Genomic DNA, 9003 nt, shown 5'->3' on the forward strand with positions numbered 1-9003 from the left:
GAAATACAATATGGAAAGGGAAAAACAAACTACAACTAAGGTTGTCTTCCGCCTCTGGTTCTTGGACCTGGTGATCTCTGACGTAAGTCTAAGTTGTCGAACCTGCTGAACAACTCAGTAAACCGCTGGTCGGTTATGGCATTCCTAGCATCCTGTTGCTGTTGCATTTGATGCATCATCTGCAGCATTTCGACATTCTGTGCCTGCATGCCATCGATAGCATCCATAATGTCATCGTTGGTTGCAGGCCTTCTTCGTCGACGACGTTGGGAGGATGGGCCAGTTGTATTGCCGGAAGGGTTGAGCGGGACTGACTGTTGTGTAGGCGGATGATCACCTTGTTCCATTTCTTCAAACTCATCTGTTTGCGGGTTTGTTTGTGAAGGCTCGGTGGTTTCAGGAGCGTTTAGATCATAGAGGTGGCGGTCGGGGTTTGTGACATCAGTGAGGGCAGTATTTGGTAGAACAACGCTTGGGACTGCCTGGTTGTTCACCATAAGATAATATCCTCCGCCTACTCTGTTCTTAATCAAGCGGCTAGATCGACAGTAGCTGATATCCATAGATAGGGGAGGTAGGGATTCTAAAGTTTGGAGTTTATCCCCTAGGTTTAGGCCAAGTGCGATGGTGGTTATTAATCCACCAATTATAAAAGGTTGTCGGCCTCTAGCACATAAGGTGCGGATGTGATGAAATAGAAAGGAGGCGGCGTTTACCTGAGTATCTGGTTCGAAGACGCACTGGAGGAAAAATAGTTTCTTTGAGTTGACCTTGATGTTGTTTGGCCTTCCAAAAATTGTGTTTTGCAAGATGCGGATAAAGTACCGGATAGTGGGGTTATGTATATGGGAGAGAAGGAGCTCTTCCCAGTTGTAGGTATCTATACCGAAAATTTTCTTAAAAAGGCCGAAAACACCAACTGTGTTCCAGTTTGAGGTTGGAGGGATTCTGGCATGCAGCAGACCTTCTGTGGGAAATTGTAGCATGGTACTCAATTGGTTTTGGGTTAGAGAGTACTCGGTGTTAAACATACGGAAGGTTGCCGTACCGGTTAGAAATTCGTCTTCACCGGCGGGGGTGGTGTAGTCGTAGGAACTTAAGAATTCTAAGGTTAGGGATGGGTAGGTGGGTTGATTATGGGTGCAAAGGAAGGTTAGGTTGGCTTGACGGAGCATCCATTCGATACCTTGGAGTAAGCCTAATTGTTGTAAACAAGGTAAATCGGGGTACCTGGTGGAAACGACGCCTCGCTGTTGGAAACGCTCGAATTGCTCCCTCTGATAATTGTCATCTACGGATCGGAAGATGATATTTCCGAAATTTTGATTTCCCGCCATTGTGATGAATTTTGAAGGGATGATTTGGAAAGAAAAAGAAATGTATTTGATAGGAGAGAATTGTTTTGTGGTGAATGAAGGAAGGTTTGGTGGGTATTTATAGGAGAAGAATTTGGAAGGTGAAAAGAAAAAGTGGTTGAAAAGTAATTAAGTGTGGTTAAATGAAAAATGAATGGGGAAGGTAAAAAGTTAAAGGTGTAACGTTCGTCTCCAACGGCTCCTTAACGTTCACTAGTCTGAGGAGTGTTACGCTCGTCACAGGGGTGTGACGCTCGTAACAGGCACTAAGCGTGTCGTCCGTTATGGATAGTGTGACGCTCGTCACACATTCCTTTTTGGAAAGGCTTAGTGGCGCTTCACAGAATTACTTGTAGCGTATTTTAATGTTTTGTTTTGCTTATGATCAGTTTAGTATGCAGTTTAATTTATTGTGCACGCTTAATCTGCTTGTATAGTAATAATTCATAGGAAGCAACAGTAGAGCATAATAGCTTTTGCATAATAAAATTAAATAAACAACTTCAATAAAAATTGATCATAATGTAATACAGGAAAGGAAAACAATGAAATGAAATAGAAATAAACATGAATTCAAATAACATTAATGAAAAATCTAATTTAAAACTAAATAACTTAGGAAAGTAACTAAACTCTATCCCTCTGTACGATCTCTGGCCGGTGGAGCAAAAGAGTTAACATGATGTAGCAACTCGTGAAACTGATTCGTCATACTGCTCATGTATCCTAGAACTTCGTCTCTCATGTTAGTAAATTCTCCTCTGAGGGCGTCTTGTTCTGACATCAAAGCTTCAATGGCGGTGTTATAATCAGTTCCGGGCATATGATGTCGGAGGTCAGGTATGGCTGATTCTTCGGTCGGAACAGGCTGAGGAGGAGGGTCAATATCATGATAGCCGGATGGTGTCTGAGGGTCAGATTCAGCATGAGAGATCTGGTCAACATAATTCTCATAGTCATCACAAATCTCATAATCCTGGATGGATTCAGTGGATCCAGCAGGAGTTGGGGTTTCATTCAGGTTATAGAGCCAGTTCCTTTGGTTATGAACACTAGTCCTAGGATCGGGCATGGTGAATAGGCAGAGAACCTGGTTATCAATAATAAGCTCAAACTCATCAGACCCTATGTTTGCTATAAACATAGTGTTGAAGAGGAAAGGTATACTCATAGTAGTAATGCCACAAAAAGGGCTAAGGTCAAGCATAGGCTGACGTAATCCAATAGCATTACCTATCATAGTTATCAAACCGCCTATTCTAATGGGTGCTCGCTCATCCTGGATAAGGTGGTCCAAATTAGCTAACATAAAAGTAGCATCGTTTACTGGACGGTTCTGGGAAGCACAGAATATGATGAAGAGTTCATCACGTGAAACTGAAGTACTATTTGGCTTCTTCCCAAATAAAGTGTGGGTTAGGATCTTATGGAAATAGCGAAAAGCCGGGTTATGTATGTTTCCAGAGAGAAACTCATGTTCTTCGGGCTCATCATTTCCAGTCAGCTTACCCCAAAAGTGTTCAAGCTCTCTATATTCAAAAAGTTCTTCCTGGCTTACAGTGAATGTATCAAAGGAGGTAGGAAAACCCAAAAGGTTGGTAAAGTCTCTAATATTAAATTGGTACTCCATATTGAACATTCTGAACTGGATAAAACCTCTGCTAATTCCTTTTCCATGGCTGGGTAGATAGATTAGTGAGCTAAGGAATTCTAGTGTGAGTCTCCGGTAGGTGGTGAAATGTCTCAGAATAGGGGATGTCTCCCATCCTATCTGATTCAGCAAATACAGGACACTCTGTCTCAGTCCAAGGGCAGTCATAGCCCAATCATCAGCATATAAACTAGGTAGCATCTCTCTAGCGGCTAGTTCTTCAAACTTTTGTTTCTGAGCCATTCCTCTGAACTTGATATCCATACGATCAAAATGTCCCATCTGGTTAGTGTTAGCTAGAGAAAAGAAAACATGAGTTTAAGTCAGGATTTGGCCAAATGCCGAAAGAAGAAAAGATTATTATTATTTATTTATTTATTTATTTATTTTGAATAAATCAAGAATGAATACTAAACAGAAATTAAAAGAATAATTAAGAAAGAAATAGGGGAATGATAATAATAGAGTAATAAAATAACAAATTAGTTTGTGGGTTGTCTCCCACTAAGCGCTTTGTTTAAATGTCGCAAGCTCGACAAAGAAACTGTTAAATATAATCTATAGATCCTGGGGGCGTTTCGTCTAAGTGTAGGATTTGCGAATCCTCGTTGGTTTCCGCATAGTGATAGTGTTTCAGACGTTGCCCGTTTACGGTGAACGGTTCTGTAGATTGTCCTTTTATTTCTACCGCTCCACTGGGAAAGATTTTAGTGATATGAAAAGGCCCTGACCATCTGGATCGTAGTTTTCCCGGAAATAACTTTAGTCTAGAGTTAAATAAAAGTACTGCGTCGCCTTGCTTGAAGATTTTCCTTGATATACGCTTGTCATGCCATTGTTTTGTTCTTTCTTTATAGATTCTGGCATTTTCATAGGCGTCTCTTCTGAGTTCCTCTAATTCGTTTATGTCAAGGATTCTCTTTTCACCGGCGGCTTTATAATTCAAATTTAGGTTTCTAATAGCCCAATAGGCTTTATGTTCTAATTCTACCGGGAGGTGACAGGATTTTCCATAAATGAGCTTAAATGGGGTCGTCCCAATGGGGGTTTTATAAGCAGTTCGGTAAGCCCACAAAGCTTCTGGTAATTTCAATGACCAATCTTTCCTTGAAGTGGCTACCGTTTTTTCTAGTATTTGCTTGATTTCTCTGTTAGATACTTCCACTTGTCCACTGGTTTGAGGGTGGTAAGGTGTTGCTATCCTATGTCTCACTCCGTATTTAAATAGTAGTTTTTCGAGTACCTTGGATATAAAGTGTGATCCACCATCACTGACTACTATTCTTGGGATGCCAAATCTCGGAAATATTATATTTTTAAAGAGTCTAGTTACTACTCGGGTGTCATTTGTTGGAGAAGCTACAGCTTCGATCCATTTTGATACGTAGTCAACTGCCACGAGTATGTATTTGTTACCGAAAGAGGATGGGAAAGGTCCCATGAAGTCTATCCCCCACACGTCAAAAATCTCTACTTCCAAAATACCTTTTTGTGGCATCTCGTCACGTCTAGATATGTTTCCCGTGCGTTGACATCTGTCACACTCCTTAATAGCCGCATGTACGTCCTTCCATATAGTTGGCCAATAAAAGCCAGCTTGTAGGATTTTAGAGCAGGTCTTGGATGTACTTGTGTGTCCACCATAAGGAGCGGAGTGACAGTGTTGGATTATATTTTCTACCTCTTCTTCGGGTATACATCGACGGAAAATACCATCGGGGCCTCTTTTGAAAAGTAAGGGATCATCCCAGTAGTAGTGTTTTATGTCGTAGAAGAATCGTTTCTTCTGCTGGTAAGATAAAGTAGGTGGAACTATTCCGGCAGCTAAATAATTGACTAGATCAGCGTACCATGGTGTGACAGATATAGCTAAGGTGGTTTCTACTTGCATGTCGGAGTTGTTCTCTTCCAAAGTAGCTATAAGTTTATCATACGAGAAATCATCATTAATTGATGTTCTTTCCGGTTCAAGGTTCTCAAGTCTAGAGAGGTGGTTTGCTACTACGTTTTCAGTTCCTTTCTTGTCCTTGATTTCTAAGTCGAATTCTTGTAGTAACAAGATCCATCTTAGGAGTCTAGGTTTAGCATCCTTTTTGTTAAAAGGTACCTGATAGCAGCGTGATCGGTGTAGACTATTATTTTGGCTCCTACCAAGTAAGAACGAAATTTATCTAGTGCGAATACCACTGCTAGGAGTTCTTTCTCGGTAGTGGCGTAATTCATTTGCGCTTCATCCAGGGTTCTGCTTGCGTAATATATAACGTGAAGCTTTTTATCCTTCCTTTGTCCTAAAACAGCTCCTACAACATAATCACTGGCATCGCACATTATTTCGAATGGTTCATTCCAGTCTGGTGTCTGCATAATGGGTGCTGAGATCAATGCTTGTTTAAGAGTTTGAAATGCTTTTAAACAGTTATCGTCGAATATGAATTCAGCATCTTTCATCAATAGTCCGGTTAGAGGTTTAGTTATCTTAGAGAAGTCTTTGATGAATCGTCGGTAAAAACCGGCGTGTCCTAAAAAGCTTCGTACTTCTCTCACGGTCCTTGGGGGTTGAAGATTTTCGATTACCTCTATTTTGGCTTTGTCTACTTCAATTCCTCTGTTCGAGATGATGTGTCCTAAAACAATTCCTTCTTGTACCATAAAGTGGCACTTTTCCCAATTAAGTACTAAGTTTACTTTTACACATCGCTCAAGAACTCTTTCCAGGTTTTCAAGGCATTCTTCGAAACTTTGTCCGTATACAGAAAAGTCATCCATAAATACTTCCATGATGTTTTCGAGAAAGTCGGCGAAAATCGCCATCATGCATCTTTGAAAAGTTGCAGGGGCATTACACAGACCAAACGGCATTCGTCTATAAGCGAAGGTACCAAAAGGGCATGTGAACGTTGTCTTTTCTTGGTCATCAGGGTGAATTGGTATTTGAAAGAAGCCTGAATAACCGTCTAGATAACAGAAATGTGAATGTTTTGCTAATCGTTCTAACATTTGGTCAATGAATGGTAAAGGGAAATGATCTTTTCGGGTTGCTTTGTTTAGTTTCCTATAATCAATGCACATTCTCCATCCCGATTCGATTCGTTTAGTTATAGTTTCCCCTTTTTCGTTTTCAATAACGGTTATGCCTCCTTTCTTTGGTACAACGTGTACAGGACTAACCCATTTGCTATCAGATATAGGATATATAATACCTGCTTCCAATAACTTGGTTATTTCTTTCTTTACTACCTCACTCAGGATCGGGTTTAGTCTTCTCTGGTGTTCCCTAGAGGTTTTACAGTCTTCTTCTAACATGATGCGGTGCATACAAATAGAAGGGCTTATTCCTTTAAGATCGGTGATGTGGTATCCTAGTGCGGTTGGATATTTCCTTAAGATATGTAAGAGTTTTTCTGTTTCGAGTCTTCCTAGATCTGCATTAACTATCACAGGTCGTTCAAGTTCTAAGTCTAGGAATTCATATCTCAGATTTTTGGGAAGTGTTTTCAAATCAGGGGTTGGTTTGTTAAGACATTGCGTAGGGTCCGGTGTTATTGCTAAGCATTGTTTAGATTTGTCCTCTAAAAGATAGTCTGATGATTTGTCTTCTCCTGACTCTGCTTCTTTTATGCATTCATCGATGATATCCATGAAGTAACATGTATCTTCTATTGCAGGTGCTTTCAAGAATTGGGAAAGAATGAATTCAATTTTCTCTTCACCTACTTCGAAGGTGAGTCGTCCTCGTTTTACGTCTATGATTGCACCGGCAGTTGCTAAGAATGGTCTTCCTAGTATAATGGGTGTAATATCATCTTCTCTAATGTCCATAATTGTAAAGTCGGTGGGAATGTAAAACTGACCTATGCGTACGGGAACGTTTTCAAGGATTCCTACAGGATATTTGATGGAACGATCTGCTAGTTGCACGGACATTTTGGTTGGTCTTAATTCTCCCATTTCCAGTTTCTTACATATGGATAAAGGCATAACGCTAATTCCGGCTCCTAAATCGCATAAGGCTTTGTCGATGACAAATTTTCCTATGTGACAGGGTATAGAGAAACTACCCGGATCCTTGAGTTTAGGTGGCATGTTTTGGATTATAGCGCTACATTCGGCAGGGAGTGTAACGGTTTCGCTATCCTCAAGTTTCCTCTTATTAGAAAGAATTTCTTTTAAGAATTTAGCATATGAGGGCATCTGCGTAATAGCTTCGGTGAACGGAATTGTAACGTTTAATTGTTTAAGGAGATCAACAAATTTTCTAAATTGGCTCGCATCTTTGGTTTTAACAAGCCTTTGAGGGTAAGGTATAGGTGGTTTGTAAGGTGGTGGAGGTACATAAGGTTCCTTCTTTTCTAGGGTTTCCTTATTTCTCTCTTCCTTTTCCTTAGGTTCACTTTCCTCAGTTGATTTCTTAGGGTTTTGGTTTTCTATCCTTGGATCAGACGGTCCTTCCACTTCCGTTCCACTTCTTAATATAATTGCATGAGCTTGGCTTCTCGGATTAGGTTGGGGCTGTCCAGGGAATGTACCAGTTGGGGCAGCAGTAGGTGCTTGTTGTTGAGCTACTTGAGATATTTGTGTTTCCAGCATTTTGTTATGGGTAGCCAAGGCATCTACTTTGCTTGCTAGTTGTTTAAGTTGTTCGCCAGTATGTATGTTCTGGTTTAAGAAATCTTTATTGGTTTGTTGTTGGGAAGCTATAAAGTTTTCCATCATGATTTCCAAGTTGGATTTTCTAGGGGTATTATTGTTAGGTATGGATGGATTCGGTTTCTGATATCCCGGAGGTATAGATGGGGCTTGATTTGGAGACTGTCCAGGTGCGTATAAAGCATTATTACTCTTATATGAAAAGTTTGGATGGTTCTTCCAATTTGGGTTATAGGTATTCGAATAGGGGCTTCCTTGAGCATAGTTTACTTGCTCTGCTTGGATTCCAGTCAAGAGTTGACATTCCGCAGGAGTGTGGCCTTGGATTCCACAGACCTCGCAATTCTGAGTTATAGCAACCACGGCGGCTGGAGGTGATACGTTTAAACTTTCAATTTTCTGGACCAAAGCATCCACTTTTGCATTAACGTGATCAAGGTTACTTATCTCGTACATGCCAGTTTTCGGTTGAGGTTTTTCCACCGTTGTTCGTTCGGTTCCCCACTGATAGTGGTTTTGGGCCATGCTCTCGATAAGCTGGTAAGCATCAGCATAAGGTTTGTTCATTAGTGCACCACCTGCAGCGGCGTCTATTGTTAACCTTGTATTGTATAAGAGGCCATTATAAAATGTGTGAATTACTAACCAGTCTTCCAAACCATGGTGTGGGCAAAGTCTCATCATGTCTTTGTATCTTTCCCATGCTTCGAAAAGAGACTCGTTGTCTTTCTGTTTAAATCCGTTTATCTGGGCTCTTAACATAGCTGTTTTGCTTGGCGGAAAATATCGGGCAAGAAAAACTTTCTTCAACTCGTTCCATGTGGTGACTGAGTTGGAAGGAAGAGATTGAAGCCATCTTCTAGCGCTATCTCTTAATGAGAAAGGAAAAAGACGAAGTCGAATTGCCTCTGATGTGACACCATTAGCTTTAACAGTATCAGCGTATTGGACAAATACGGATAAATGAAGGTTTGGATCTTCGGTAAGATTTCCAGAGAATTGGTTCTGTTGCACAGCCTGCAACAGCGAAGGTTTTAGTTCGAAGTTGTTTGCTTCGATTGCGGGTGGAGCAATACTTGAATGCGGTTCATCTTGCGATGGAGCGGCGTAATCTCTAAGAGCACGAGCTGGTTCTGCCATCTCGGTTAAAGAAGGAAGATCTTTGAGATCAGGAAAGTCTATAGGAGGGAGATTGTTTGCAGCACGATATTCCCGAATTCGTCGTAAGACTCTGAGATATAGTTCGATATCGTTGATTCGTAGATAGAGCGGTTCACCTTGTGAGCGAGTGCGTGGCATACAAATCAACGAAAGAAAGAATAGAAGAAAAAGAAACCTTAGTCTCTACAG

General features: G+C 40.8%; 1 pseudogene; it reads left to right on the forward strand.

Moving 5' to 3' along the window:
• Positions 1 to 8308: 8308 nt before the first annotated feature.
• LOC127109169 (uncharacterized) lies at positions 8309 to 8408 on the forward strand (annotated as a pseudogene).
• The last annotated feature ends 595 nt before the right edge of the window (positions 8409 to 9003 follow it).

This window comes from Lathyrus oleraceus, chromosome 7 (genome assembly GCF_024323335.1).
Source record: "Lathyrus oleraceus cultivar Zhongwan6 chromosome 7, CAAS_Psat_ZW6_1.0, whole genome shotgun sequence".
NCBI lineage: Eukaryota > Viridiplantae > Streptophyta > Magnoliopsida > Fabales > Fabaceae > Lathyrus > Lathyrus oleraceus.